A 15,275-nucleotide genomic window follows, 5' to 3' on the forward strand; every position below is an offset into this window, starting at 1 on the left:
GTCGAGAGGGATCAGGTTATACATTACTGCAAGAGGAAAGATAGGATATATAAATGGGAGAATTAAAGAACTTAATTCTGGGAGTGCGGGGTATGACAGATGGAACCAGGAAAACAGTATGTTTATGTCCTAGCTTTTAATGTCTATGCAACCTCAGGTGAGAAGGAACTTTATGTAAGCTGAAACGGCTTATGAGATTTGGGAACAGGCAAAATCAACCTATTCTGAACTGCATCACTATGCAAAAATGTATCAATTACAGGCAAAATCATCCACTTGTAAACAGGGGGAGAGGAATCTTTTTGTGTACTATTCAGACTTGACCTCCATGGTTCCGTCTGGAAGGAGTTAGATCACTATCAAAGTGTGGACTGGAAGTGTGATGAAGATGCAAAAGCATACAAGAAACTTGTTTCCCAACAACGAGTATTTTCTTTTCTCAATAGCTTGAACCCTGTGTATGAGTCCATCAAAGTCCAGATCCTAGGCAGCAAGGATCTTCCATCTGTCCAAGAGGTTTATGCTTTAGTAAAGTCAGAGGAAAGTAGAACAAATTTGATGAATAGTTCTGGAGGGGATGCAGTTGTGTTGGCAATGAAAGGGAATGTTGCTACAGGTGGGGGAAATCTCCTTAAGAAGGGGAACTTTCAGGGTGGACGACAAAGACAAACTATGGTGCACCCATTGCCAGAAACCCTAACACACCTGTGATACAAGCTCGGAACTTCATGGGAAGACAAAATGGGCTCAAGAATTGAGTAAGAAGGTTTAGATCTGAGTAAAAAGTCAAGACAGCAAGGTCCAAGAAAGCTCACTATAGCAAACATGGCTACTCACGAGAATCAGCCCCCTACTACTACTGTGACTCAAACACATTCCTCTGGTTCTGACCCAAGGGAGGATATTATTAATTCCTTCCGTGACCACTTAGAACTCTATGGTAGGGCAATTCGTCAGATGGATGTTTATCCTCCCTCAACTTCATTTGCGTCTATATCAGGTAATTTTGCTACAATTTTCCATGTATTGTCTCATTCCCCTGACTCTCCTTGGATAATTGATTCTAGAGCATCAAAACATATGATTGGTAAGTCCACTTATTTTCAGACCCATCACCTCCTCTCTAGAAGAGACAAGGTGAGACAGCTGATGGTTCATACTCTACTATAGCTGGTCAAGGAACCATTTCTCTTCCCTTTGGCCTCACTCTGTCTAATGTTTTACATGTTCCCAAATTCCCTATTAATTTGTTCTCTGTTAGTAGTATCACTAATTCTTTAAAATGCACAGTGATGTTTTCCCTTCTTATTGTGTGATCTAGAATTTGGCCTCGGGGAAGACGATTGGTAGAGGACGTATGGTGGATGGGCTCTACATGTTGGAGAATAAGGTTGGTCTTACAGTCACAGAGTCTAAGAGTCAGTTTAGTAAAAGTCGGGCCTATTTATGGCACAATCGTCTTGGTCATTTATCTTTTGAGTCCTTAAAAATGGTGCTTCCAAAGTTGTTTTAGTGTCAGTGTCAAAATTTACATGTCAAACTTGTCAATTGATTAAGCATTGTAGAACTCATTTTAATTTAAAGAATAATAAATCTGAATTTCCTTTCCATATTATTCATTCTGATGTTTGGGGCCCTGTTACTTTACCATCTGAGAGTGGCTACAGGTATTTTATTACCTTTATTGATTACTCCAGATACACATGGGTGTATCCCATGCAAACTAGGGATGAAGTACCAAAAATTATCCAAGATTTCCACCAAATAATCTTCATCCAACTTCAAACTGAAATCCAATTTTTTCAATCTGATAATGCCAAAGAATATTTTCATAATGATCTCATAGAGTTCTTAACTTCACGTGGATCACTTCACCATAGCTTATGTGCCCGAACACCACAACAAAATGGTGTAAAGTGGTTAACTAGGAACATGAAATTTGAGGTAAAATGGGTAAGTAGGTCAGCTAATACTATGGCTGATTCTCTGGCTAAACAGGGGGTATCCAGAGAGGTCTTTTCTTGTGCTACTTTGTAAGTTGTTATAATATAGTGGAAGTTGTACTTAACTAACCAGGAGAGGTTGCATCTCGTGCCTCTCATTGGGACATTGTACTATTCTCCTCTGCTGATTAATAAATCTCATTCATTTATCACAAAAAAAAAGAACCAACACCTTGAAGTGGCTTGGGGATTACTAATTCATATGAATGTCCTGAAATGTTTTTGGCTTGAGGTTGTCCTTTGTGCTACTTGTCTCATTAATCGTATGCCCTCTTGTTAGTGCAAAACCCCACATTAGCTTCTTTTTCCTAAGGCTCTTCTTCTTTCTATTCCTCCTCGTGTGTTTGGTTGTCGTTGTTTTTTTCAAAACCTGTCACCCAACAGCGAAAAATTGGATCCTCGTACTACTCCTTGCATCTTCTTGGGGTACTCCACCACTCAGAAGGGATACCAATGCTTTAATCCCGTCTCTTGGAGGTATTATGTTTCTATGGATATCTCTTTCTTTGAGAGTGAGCCTTTCTTCCCTGTTTCTCCTCAAGGGGAGTGTAGGAATGAGGAAAAACAGGTTCAGCTCCCTCCTCTTCCTGATCCTCCTCCCTTTCGTGTTTTCTTTCGTCGTCACAAAGGCCAGCCATGTTCAAAAGCTATAGAGCACCTAGAAGTTGTACCACCAATGCCATCAAACTCTCCAAGGGTGAATCCTACCCAACCAGGTACCTTGATCCCCATTGATGTTCCTAGCCCTATTGCTATTGATACCTCTATTGCTAATGACCTTAACCTTCCTATTGCTCACCGAAAGGGTGTTAAGTCTTGCACCATTAAACATCCCATTTCCCATTTTCTTTCCTATGAGAACATTTCACCTTCCTATGGAGCCTTCCTTTCTTCCATTGACAGTGTTCCTATTCCTCAGAATGTGGTAGAAGCTCTGTTGGTTCCTGAATGGGCAAATGCTATGAAGGAAGAGATTAATGCTTTGCATAAAAATGGCACATGGGAATTGGTAAATCTTCCTGAGGGGAAGGAACCAGTTGGATGTAAACGGGTTTTCATAGTAAAACATAGGGCTGATGGCACAATGGAGCGGTATATAGCTTGTTTAGTCGCAAAAGGGTTTACACAAGTGTATGGAGTGGATTATGCAGAAACTTTTGCACCGGTTGCTAAGATGAACTCCATTAGAGTCCTTTTCTCTTTAGCTACTAATCTTGATTGGGACCTTCATCAACTAGATATCAAGAATGCCTTTCTAAATGGTGACCTTGAAGAGGAAGTGTACATGGTACAACCCCCTGGTTTCCGAGCTCAAAGTAGTGACAGAAAGTGTGCAGGTTAAAAAAATTATTATATGGGCTGAAACAATCACCAAGAGAGCCTGGTTCAGTAGATTTCATGTAGTTGTTCAGCAAAGAGGATACAAGTAGTGTCAATCTAATCACACATTATTTGTGAAAAGAGGGGAAGGGAAAATTGCAGCCCTGATAGTATATGTTGATGATATAGTTATCATTGATGATTGGGAAGATGAAATTTAAAAGTTGAAAAGATTTCTTGCTACCCAGTTTGAAGTGAAAGATCTTGGTCCTTTACTTCCTTGGGATTGAAGTTGCTTGCTCACAAAAGGGTATCTTCATTTCCCAGAGAAAGTATGTCCTAGATCTGCTCCAGGATACAAGAAAATTGGGAGTGAAGCATGTTGATTCTCCTATTGATCCTAATCACAAATTAGGTGACTGTCAAGGTGAATTCATCAAGGATGTGAAACAATTTTAGAGACTTTTAGGAAGATTGTTATATCTTTCTATGACCCGACCAAACATTGCTTATGTAGTGGGTGTTCTTAGCCAATTCATGCGTGCCCCTAAGACCACCCACCTTAAAACAGCTAAGAGTTCTTAGATATCTTAAGAAGTTTCTAGGTGCAGGTTTATTGTTTCAAAAGCACGAGCATTTGAAAGTTGAAGTGTATACCGATGCAGATTGGGCAGGATCCCTGAATGATAGGAAGTCGACCAGTGGCTATTGTACCTTTGTGGGAGGAAACCTAGTTACCTAGTGAAGCAAAAAGCAAAATGTGGTGGCTAGATCTAGTGCTGAAGCTAAATATAGGGCAATGTCTCATGGAGTGGCTGAAATTATGTGGCTAAAAAATTTGTTGAGTTAGTTGGGATTTACAATTTGATGGACCTATGACCCTATACTGTGATAACAAAGCAACCATAAACATTGTTGCTAATCCAGTGCTGCACGATAGAACTAAACACAACGAAGTTGACAAACATTTTATCAAAGAAAAGGTTGTCACAAGGGAAGTAAGTATCCCCTATGTCAGTTCTAAAGACCAACTTGCAGATGTCTTCACAAAAGGGTTACATCACTTGCGACATCATGATTTATGTGACAAGTTGGGCATGATTGACATCTACGTCCCAACTACAGGGGTACTATTATACTTTCCACTTTTATTTTGTTTTATGTCGCCCTAGTATAAATAAAAAAAGCTAGCGCCGCCAGCATCATCTTTTGACTCTCAATCTCTCCTCTCTCCTCTCTCTTCCCTCTTCCTTTCTTCTTCTCTTCTGGATAACACTATCCAAGCTCATCTGTCTTGTATACTATACCCCTTGCAAAACTGTCTTGAATTGGATAGGGATCATCAGCACACCTTTACATGCGTGGACGTTGTGGAAAATCCTAACATTTGAAGAGATAGGCAACAGATGTGGAAAATTTTATTAAGTACGATGGTAAAAATCATTCCTAGGAGAAGTTGGACATGGCGAGTATCTTGGTCGAGGTTGTGAATACCTTCGATATCCCCTATAGAAAGTCTCTTACGTTCGTAGGTGAGAGTTATAGTTTGAGAGTGATCGTGGAAGGGGAAGATGGGACATTTTTACGAGTGGGGGAGGAGGGTTGGGTAGAAAAGCAAACAAAGTTTAAAGGAGTTGAGGGAGAGGGGAGAGATGTTACAGGCAAAGAAGCCCCAGGTCGCATGGTCGAGGAGGAGTCGAAAAATCGGGCCATGGGAGAATTGGAAGAAGAAAAGGATGAAGTGGCAAGGGAGAATTTAAAAGACGGACATGTAGCCAAATTGAGAAGAGTTGGACAAGCAGACGTGGCCCACATGGAGGAGATGCTTAAAAGGTTTGAAAATCTTTAGGCAGTGATTGTAAATGGGGGGACCACCATTTAAAGATGGCTGGCAAGTGGTGTAAAAAGCCCAATCGACACAAGCGGCTGCAGATTTTTTAGGGCATTTTTGGGATAGGTAAATTAGGTCCATTAAAGAGGAGAATACAAAAAGACGAAAAAATCCAGGCTTAGAGAAAACATTGGATGAATAGGTTTGGGTGATTGCGAGATTTGAGGGAAGAGAAAAGGTTGGCTCAATTGACAGCGGTGAAATAAAACAGTGCAGAAAGATCAAAACATGCTTCATAAAAGGAACACTGGATACTAAAGAGAAGGGTGAGGCGCAAGCTCAAAGCTTCAACAATGGACAAAATAAGTCCTTAGTCCAAATCGTTCCTAGAACTGAGGTGTAAGGTTAGAAGCTTGGCATTAACAGCGGATACAAAGTATTGAGGAACACGTAAACCAAAGAGAGGGAGGAAAAAACCATTAACCAGGTGGAACCTTTAACAACAGTAGGAAGAAAGGAGAATATTGAGATTGGCTCGAGAAATTCTAAGGTTGTCGTCAGATTTCGATGCTGCAATAGAACAGAGCAAGAGTAAAGACGTAGGCAGGATAAGTGCTCAAAGAGAAGAAGAAACTCCAGTAAGGGCAAAGCAAATAGAGATTCCAGAGCACCCGAAACAAGTTGATAATGTTGGTGGCCAGAATGGGGGAGTAAACTCTGATTCGTCACAAGATCATCCTCCTCAGACAATAGCAGGGGAACTCGAGTGTGAGAGTGGTTCAAATGTCGATCTGTCTGCCAGCGAGGTATGTACGAGTAACTCTTTTATTGAGAAAAAACCGAGTAAGTTGCAGAAGGTTCATTTAAAGGGGGACAAAAGGACTAGGAAGTAGACGAGAGGGGTGGAAGAAAAAAGAGGAAGGCCTCGGACAATAACGATTGGGGATACAAGCTAGAAAATGTATATAACAGAAAGAGGAAAGTGTTGAATGCTGAATCAGTTCCAAAGGAAAAAAAAAGGGGGGGATGAAACATTAATTCAGGAGGAAATTTCAGAAGGAAGAAGGGGGAGGGTAGATGAGGAAAAAAGGAGTGAGGAACAAGGAAGGATGGCAACAATCTCTAAAGGAGAAGCGGAAATTAGCAAGCTAGTGGAGAGGGAGGTGATAGTGGGCAAATCCTTGGGTATGTTCTTCTAGAGAGGGGAAGGCTTCACAAGAAAGGCATTTGAACAATTTGAGATAGAGAGAGAGAGGAGGAGGAGGAGGAGGAAAAGAAGAAAAGAGAGGAAAGGAGGGGCAAGGAAAGAGAGTGGTATGAAGAAGGGGGCGAGGAGGAGACATTGGGTGAGGATATGTGAAGAGTCAATCTCCTAGTTTTGGAAGAAGATTTGGGTAGAGGGGAGAAGCTTGAGGTTGTTAAGCTGAACTAGAGAGGATTGAGGAATAGGATAAGGAGATTGTTGGTGAGATCTTGGTCAGAAGGCTTTTATTCAGAAGTGTTGATCTGTTAGGGGTGGTGTTTCAGTTATATTAAGGTGTTGGTGGCTTTAGTTGGGAATCTCGTCTCATATTGGATCTGGTGACCCAAGTATTTGAATAAAGTGGCAGTCAAGAGTTGGGGGAGATCTAGTAGATTGTACTTGTTTATCAGATTTTTGGTAGTGTTCAGTTTGTTTTTGATGGTTTTTAGCTGCTTTGTATCATCAAGGTGCCTGCTTGTCACCTCTACCTTGTATCTTTTTCCTTTTAATAAAATTTCTTTTTACTCTTCAAAAAGAAACTACACGGAATTTGGCAAAGATAGAGTCCCCAAGTCCAACCGGACCCAAAAATAAAGCAATTATGTGTCCTTCCATATCCTTGAAGACACCCCTATTTCTGAAGGCCCTAGGTTTCTGTTAAAGCAGTTAGTTTTTTATGTATTATGGGCCACAAGGGTATTGAGGTCCTTTTACTCTTATTATTCAACTAGTGTGTTGCCCTATTATATAAGAAAAAGATGGCGCTGCCAGCACAACTTTTGCCTCTCCATTTTCTGTTTCTCTTCTTCTCTTCTCTTCTCTTCTCTTCTCTTCTCTTCCTTTCTCTGCTTCTTCCCTCCTTTTTTCTTCTTTTTCTACCCAGAAAACATGGTACCAGAGCAGGTTTTGTGGGCCTGAAGACAGATCGAACCTTGTTTTTCTTCCTCCTTTGCTGTTTTTCTAGATCGATCAAAGGAAAATCAGACGAGACTGATCTGAGAGGTTTTTCTACCTTTTTTCGTTTTTTTTCTTGGCGGTGTGCCAAGATAGAGCTGTTTGCTCGTGGTGACAGAATGCTGTGAAGTTTTTGGGTGGTGTTTTACACCTGTATGGATCGTGTGATCCTTCCTATACCTATATGGGCGATGTTTACTGATCAAGAATGATTGGTGATGACTGCAACAACAGAGGTAAGTCCAGTTTGGTGGCTGTGGTCATTGTGTGACCTTTTTTGAATGATTGATTGTGACTGAAGGACCTATTCCTTTGTACTGTGACATTTGTTTTTTGGTGGATAACCTAGCACTGTGGTTGCACTCCTAGTGGTGTTGGATTGCTGCCAGCTGTGTGAATCTTTTCTGATAAAGTTTTTCAGTGCTGTCCAATACCAGAACCTATATTTGTGTGTTTGAGACATCTGGTCTGTAGCTGGAAGTGTTTTCCAGTTGTCTTTTTCCATGACCTCTGAGGATACAGCCACCTCGGGTATGTCTTCCAGCTATAGTGAACTAGGTGGGAGTGTTGACATGACCTTCCCCATGGCTGTTGTTCCATTAGATGGCCTCAATTATTTGGAGTGGTCGAGAAGAATTAAGCTTTACATTACAGCAAGGGGAAAAATAGGGTACATCAATGGGAGAATTAAAGAACCAAGATCTGGAAGTGCTGAACACAACAAATGGAACCAAGAAAGTAGTATGGTAATGTCGTGGTTACTTGTATCTATGCTCCCACAAGTAAGGAGAAATTTTATGTGGGCCAAGACTGCTGTTCAAATTTGGGAAAAAGCAAAAACAACATATTCAGAACAGAAACACTACACGAAAATATATCAACTGCAAGCTGCGTCTACTACATGTAAGCGAGGGGAAAGAAGTCTTTCCATATATTACTCGGACCTAATTTCAATTTGGAAGGAGCTGGATCACTACCAAAATATGAATTGGAAATGTGAAGATGATGCCAAAGCCTACAAGACTCTAGTCTCCCAACAAAGGGTGTTTGCTTTTCTACTGGGACTGAACCCTATGTATGAATCTATTAGGGTTCAAATCCTTGGAAGTAAAGACCTCCCTTCAGTCCAAGAAGTTTATGCTTTAGTGCACTCAGAAGAAAGTAGAAGAAATGTGATGAATACTTCTGAGGGGGAGCCAATTGCTTTGATAGCTAGGAGTGGTACTAATGTGAATGGCAACAACCTTTTTAAGAAGGGTGATTCCCAAAAAAGGGTGGAGGATAAGGACAAATTGTGGTGTACTCACTGTCAGCGGCCTAAGCACACTAGAGAGACTTGTTGGAGTCTTCATGGGAAGCTGAAGTGGGCTATGGAGTTGAGCAAAAAATCAACTGATCAAAATAAGAAGCCAATCCAGCAAAGCCAAAAGAAGTATAATACAACAAATGTGGCAACTCAAGAGATTTCATCCCCCACTGTACCTTAGGATCACCCTACTGTTTCTGATCCAAAGGAAGAGATGATCAATTCCTTCTGTGATCATTTGGAACTGTATAGTAGGACACTTCGTCAAATGGACTCGAGTCCTACACAATCTACCTCATTAGCATCTACATGAGGTAACTCTACTACCGCCTTCCATGTGCCATCTCATTCATCTAAGTCACCTTGGATCATTGACTTTGGAGCCTCAAATCACATGATGGGTAAGTCCAATTTGTTTCGGGCATATAACCTCCTCTCTGGGAGAGACAAGGTGAGACTAGTTGATGGGTCCCTCTCTACCATTGCTGGTCAAGGAACCATCTCTCTACCGTTTGGACTCTCTCTCTCTCTAATGTGTTGCATGTTCCTAAGTTACCCATCAATTTACTTTCTATTAGCAATATTACTCATTCCTTAAATTGCTCAGTAACCTTTTTCCCTTCTTATTATGCCTTTTAGGATTTGACCTCCGGGAGGATGATTGGTAGAGGTAATATGGTGGATGGCCTCTACATGTTGGAGAATAAAGCTGGTCGTGTTGCTTCAGAGCCTATGATTCATTCTAGTAAGAGTCAGACCTATTTATGGCTTAGTCGTCTTGGTCATTTATCGTTTGAGTCTTTAAAGATTGTGTTTCTAGAGTTATTTTAAGTCTTTGTCAGTAAATGAGTTGCAATGTCAAACGTGTCAATTGAGTAAACATTGTAGAAACTCTTTTCCAGTGAGAAATAAAAGATCTGATTTTCCTTTTCATATTATCTACTCTGATGTTTGGGGCCTTGTTACACTACCTTCCGAGACGGGGTATAAATACTTTATCACATTGATTGATGATTATTCTCAATACACTTGGGTTTATCCAATGTGATCTAGAGATGAGTTACAGATTGTGCAAAATTTTCAACGCACGGTATTTACCCAGTTTCAGACTGAGATCCACACATCTTCCAATCTGACAATGCAAAAGAATATTTCCATAGTGATCTTATAGAATTTTTTGCCTCATGCGGTTATCTTCATTGCAGCTCTTGTGCTAAAACACCTCAACAAAATGGTGTTGTTGAACGAAAGAACCGGCATCTTCGTGAAGTTGCTCGTCGGTTGTTATTGCACATGAATGCTTCTAAACGTTTCTAGATGGAAGTTGTTACATCTACTGCATACATTATCAACCGTATGCCATCTCAGATGTTAGGCTACAAGGCTCCACATCAGTTGTTGTTTCCCAAGGCCCCTTGGTTCTCCATTCCTATGCGTGTTTTTGGTTGTCGATGCTTTGTTCATAACTTGTCCCCTACTCGTGGTAAACTTGACCCCCGTGTTATCCCATGTGTCTTCTTAGGCTATCCTTCCTCTCAAAAGGGCTATCAGTGCTTTGATCCAGTTTCTCATAAGTATTATGTTTCCATGGATGTCTCCTTTTTTGAGAATGTTCCTTTTTTCCTGTTTCTCCTCGGGGGGAGAATAGGGTGGAGGAAAAACGTGCTCAAGCACAAGTTCAATTCCCTCCTCTTCTTGATCCTCCTCCATTTTGTGTCTTCTTCCGCTGTAATAAGGGCCAGCGAAGTTCAACAACTACAGAACAACCTGAAGGTATGCCACCAATACCATTAGACTCTCTAGAGGCAGATCTTCCTCACCCAGGTATTCTTGTTCCTATTGATATGTCTGATCCTATTGATGTTGATGATTCTGCTATTAATATTTGGATGTTCCTATTACTAAGAGAAAGGGTGTTAGATCTTGTACTACTAAGCATCCTATCTCCCATTTTGTTTCCTATGATCATTTTCACCCTCCTTTCGTGCTTTTCTTACCTCCATTGACAGTATTTCAATCCCTAAGAATGTGGCAAAAGCCTTATCTATACCTGAATGGACAGATGCGATGAAGGAAGAAATTGATGCATTACATAAAAATGGCACTTGGGAGTTGATAGATCTTCCTAGAAGAAAATGACCAGTGGGGTGTAAGTGGGTGTTCACAGTTAAACACAGGGTTGATGGTACAATGGAAAGGTACAAGGCTAGATTGGTAGCAAAAGGGTTTACTCAAGTGTATGGTGTGGACTATGCAAAGACTTCTACACCTGTTGCCAAGATGAATTCCATTAGAGTCCTCCTATCTTTGGCGGCTAATTTTGACTGGGACCTTCATCAACTAGACATAAAAAAAAAAGCTTTCTTGAATGGTAATTTAGAAAAAGAAGTGTACATGAATCAGCCCCCAGGCTTTTGTGCAAAAGGTAGTGAGCAGAAGGTATGCAGGTTGAAGAAATCTTTGTATGGGCTAAAACAATCACCGCGAGCCTGGTTTAGCAAGTTTATTTAGTTGTTCAACAAATGGGGTTTAAACAGTGTCAGTCAAACCACATTGTTTGTGAAGAAAGGTGAAGGAAAAATTGCAAAAACAATTGAAAGAGTTCTTAGCCACACAATTTGAGGTGAAAGATCTAGGTCCCTTGCGCTATTTCCTTGGAATTGAAGTTGCCCGCTCCAAAAGGGGGATATTCATCACTCAAAGGAAATATGTTCTTGATCTATTGAAGGACACTGGGAAGTTAGGGGTGAAGCCGATTGATTCACCTATTGATCAAAATCACAAGTTGGGTGATAGTTAGGGAGAATCTATAAAAGATGTAAAGCAATTCCAAAGACTTGTTGGCAAGCTATATTTGTCCATGACCAGACCTGACGTTGCTTATGTTGTGAGTGTTCTCAGTTAACATAATCCCAAGACTGAGAGGATTCTTAGATACTTAAAAAAGTTCCCAAGTGCTGGTTTGTCGTTCCAGAAACATGAGAATTTAAAAGTTCAAGTGTACACAGATGCTGACTGGGGACAATAGATGACAAGAAGTCTACAAGTGGATATTGCACTTTAGTAGGAGGAAACTTAGTCACATGGAGAAGCAAAAAACAAAATGTGGTGACTAAGTCTAGTGCAGAAGCGGAGCATAGAGCTATATCCCATGGAGTTGCTGAGGTTATGTGGATAAAAAGATAGTTAAGTGAACTGGGACTTACTGTTGATAATCCCATGTCACTTTATTGTGACAATAAGGTTGCTATCAACATTGCAGCCAACCCTGTTCTCCATGATAGAACAAACATATTGAGGTTGACAAGCATTTCATTAGAGAGAAAATCATAAGTGTGTACTCCCTATGTTAGCTCTTAAGAACAACTTGCGGATATCTTCACAAAGGACCTTCATCATCTGCGGCACAATAACTTGTGTGACAAGTTGGGCATGATCGACATCTATGTCCCAACTTGAGGGGGAGTGTTAAAATAGTTAGTTTTTTATGTATTATGGACCGTAGGGGTATTGTGGTCCTTTTACTCTTTATTATTCAATTAGTGTGTTGCCCTATTATATAAGAAAAAGTTGGCACTGCCAACACAACTTTTGCCTCTCCATTTTCTGTTTCTCTCTTCTTCTCTTCTCTTCTCTTCTCTCCTCTATCTTCCTTTCTCTGCTTCTTCCCTCCTTTTTCTTCTTTTTTCTACCCAGAAAACAGTTTCCAAAGCTACTGCCATCAAAGCTTAGTTTTATGAATCCTTCTTCTGGAGCAATCCAGGTTAGAATAGGGTTGACCTTAGCTTTTGAACAATTTTCCACCACTCCCCAATTCCACCAAATATCATCAAAGGTAAACTGGGAGAAAAGATTTTAAGTTTTAGCCCAAAGCATAGCTCTTCCGATGATATATTCCCAAATAACCTCCACCCTTTCTCTATCATTGAAAATCCTGACATTCCTTTCTTCTCAAATGGTCTAAACCAATGCAGCTCTGGCACATCTCCAAAGGACCCTACCCCTTCGCCTAGACCAGCTGAAGCTGAAGGTAGTTGGGTTGAAAAGATCACTGATCTGTAAAGGCACTGACCACCAACACCCAAAAAGTACTAACAACTAAAAACCTTTCCCAAAAGCTTACAACCATCGGACAGGAAAACAAATACGTCGTAACAACTCTCACCATTAACTTTACAAAGAGTAAACCAGTTAGGAGAAAGGCAAAGAGAAGGCGTTCTTTCACCATTAGCTTGATGTCAATTTTACCATAAGTGGATACCAACTTTTCTCTCCCAAACTGTCTTCAATGTTAATTACTTCTCCCATACACTTTTTTTTGAAGAGTAAAATAAAAATTCATTAAAGAAAAAGAGATTACATGAGAAAAGTGACAAGAATCACCCAAGAGAAAGCAAACACTAACAAACTTACAACCATGACTCCACAGAACAAGACAAAAGACTTCACACTTTCAGATCAAACAAACTCCTAACTCAAAAAAACCTAATCAGAAACCATACCCAATCTCCTTACATCTCCTCCTCAAAACCTTCCTCCTACCTGTTAATTTCTTCATCCCACCACTCACCCCTCTTAAACTCCAAATTCTTCAACCTCTCCTCCAACCTCTTTCTCTCTAACACCTCGAAAGTTTTCTTAGAAAACTCCTCACCACTCCAAAAAATTAATCTGAGACTTTTACGTATCTCAACTTATCTCTCAACAATTTTCTAGATAGGGACTCTACTAGACCCCTCCTGCTCCTCAACACTTCTATCAACCAATCTCACTTCAGAACTAATGGCAAGATCATTTTCTTCTTCCACCTTATTATCTGTACTGCTGAGTGCCCGAGAAACCACCTCCCCATGCTCTTCCAAAGATGATGCTAAAGCCTTCCCCCCTCTTCTTTATAAACCTTTTTAAAATTTTTTGTAGGTCCAGCACCAACCAAACCATGTTTTAACCAAGAGAAAACCTTGGTTATATGGACAATGTTAGGATTCCTAGCCCCACGTTGTTTCTTGGGAGCCTCTTCAACCGGAATTAACTGCATCTAAACCTGTCGCCTTCCTTCTTCCTAGGTCCACACCAAGCTTTCCTACCACCACCTCCTCAAAGGCAGTTACTGTTTCTGCCACACCTGAAACTTTCTCCAACTCCTCCCTCCTTTCCGAATCCACAAGAAAGCTACAATATTCTCTCATGTCAACATTGTAGAAATGCAAGATGTGAGATATAATAAGAGCATTATTGTACTTACAAATGCCACTTGTAACTCAAATACCAATTAGCCACATTAACAAGAAAGATTAAAATTAGTAGACATAATGAAAAGAAGGATTAATATGGCATGCTTACAAGAAACCAAATGGAGTAGCAATAATAATAGATAAGAATATAAAAACTGAAATTGCAAATGTTAAGAGAATTGAAAACAGAATAATTTTAATTAAACTTGTTTTAGGTGAGGAAAATTAAAAATACTCACACATTTAGTGCTTATACACCTCAAGTGAGTTTAGAATTAACCCAAGAAATTCCAAATGAAGAAAAGATTTTTATAAGAGCAGATCTAAATGGGCATGTGGAGTAAAGAAGTATACGATATAACATAGGGGATTTAGGTTTGGGGAGAGTAATGAAACACAAGATACAATTTTAGAAGTTCCAATAGCTTATAATATGGCAATAATAAAGGCATATATTGGAAAGAATGAACATTTCATAACATTCCAAGGGGAACATAATGTAAAATCACATTGGAGTAGACAGCTAGTAGCAGTCTACATGCATGTTAAAACATTTGGGGATATTTTTACTCCATTACTTTTACCACTATTTTATATTAGACGCCTCTATGCATTTCTTTTCTTGATTTGGTCAACCCCATGATGCCTCTTGGAGTTCATAACATCAGATCTCGATCAATTTGACATTGTTTGATTGAGTGTATCATTCAGGGCCCATTCGTTTTTTGGATTTTTAGAGGGGGGAAGTTGGTCAATGGGATTTTGGTTCCCATTGACCAAGATACCCATGTTCTTTTTTCAGACTTATGGGGTCCACAGAAAACTTATTTTCCCTAGGTATCACTTACCCGGTAAGTAATACCCATCTCCTAGGTGGGTTAAGTAACTTTTCCACCAAGGGGAAAGTTGCCAACACTTAAATGGGACAAAATTGTCCCTTTTAATAATGGCTTTTATGGCTAAAATTTTCATTGTCTTATTCACCTGGGAAATAAAAGAACATAGGTAAATGCACTTACCTGGGAAGTGTTTCCTGTAACTTTCCGAAAAGCAAACGGGGCCTCAAAGTGCCCTTTTGTTGCTTTTGTCCTTCAATTTATTATCCACATATTGAGATGTCCACTTCAAGCATCACCAATTCACCTAATGGTTGTTCCTTATTTAAATGAAGTACCATTAATAGTTATTGTCTTCTGATAACAAACATATGCCTTGGTGGAACCAATTTTTTGGAGTGATCACAATTAGAAAAGATACGTATATGGGAAGGGAAAGCTAGGGAATCTTACAAGGAAGATTCCTGGGCCTGATATGGAAGAATTGGCACAAGAAAATGAGGTCAAGAAAAAAACAGTCATGCATTGATTTTTGAACTCTATGCAAC

General features: G+C 40.0%; 1 protein-coding gene across 1 annotated transcript in view; it reads right to left on the bottom strand.

Moving 5' to 3' along the window:
• The window catches only part of LOC104596792 (DNAJ heat shock N-terminal domain-containing protein), a 40,253-nt gene that overhangs the window by 11,309 nt on the left and 13,669 nt on the right, over positions 1–15,275 (bottom strand). The window lies entirely within an intron of this gene.

The sequence above is a fragment of the Nelumbo nucifera genome, chromosome 5, assembly GCF_055504915.1.
Source record: "Nelumbo nucifera cultivar China Antique chromosome 5, China Antique-T2T, whole genome shotgun sequence".
NCBI lineage: Eukaryota > Viridiplantae > Streptophyta > Magnoliopsida > Proteales > Nelumbonaceae > Nelumbo > Nelumbo nucifera.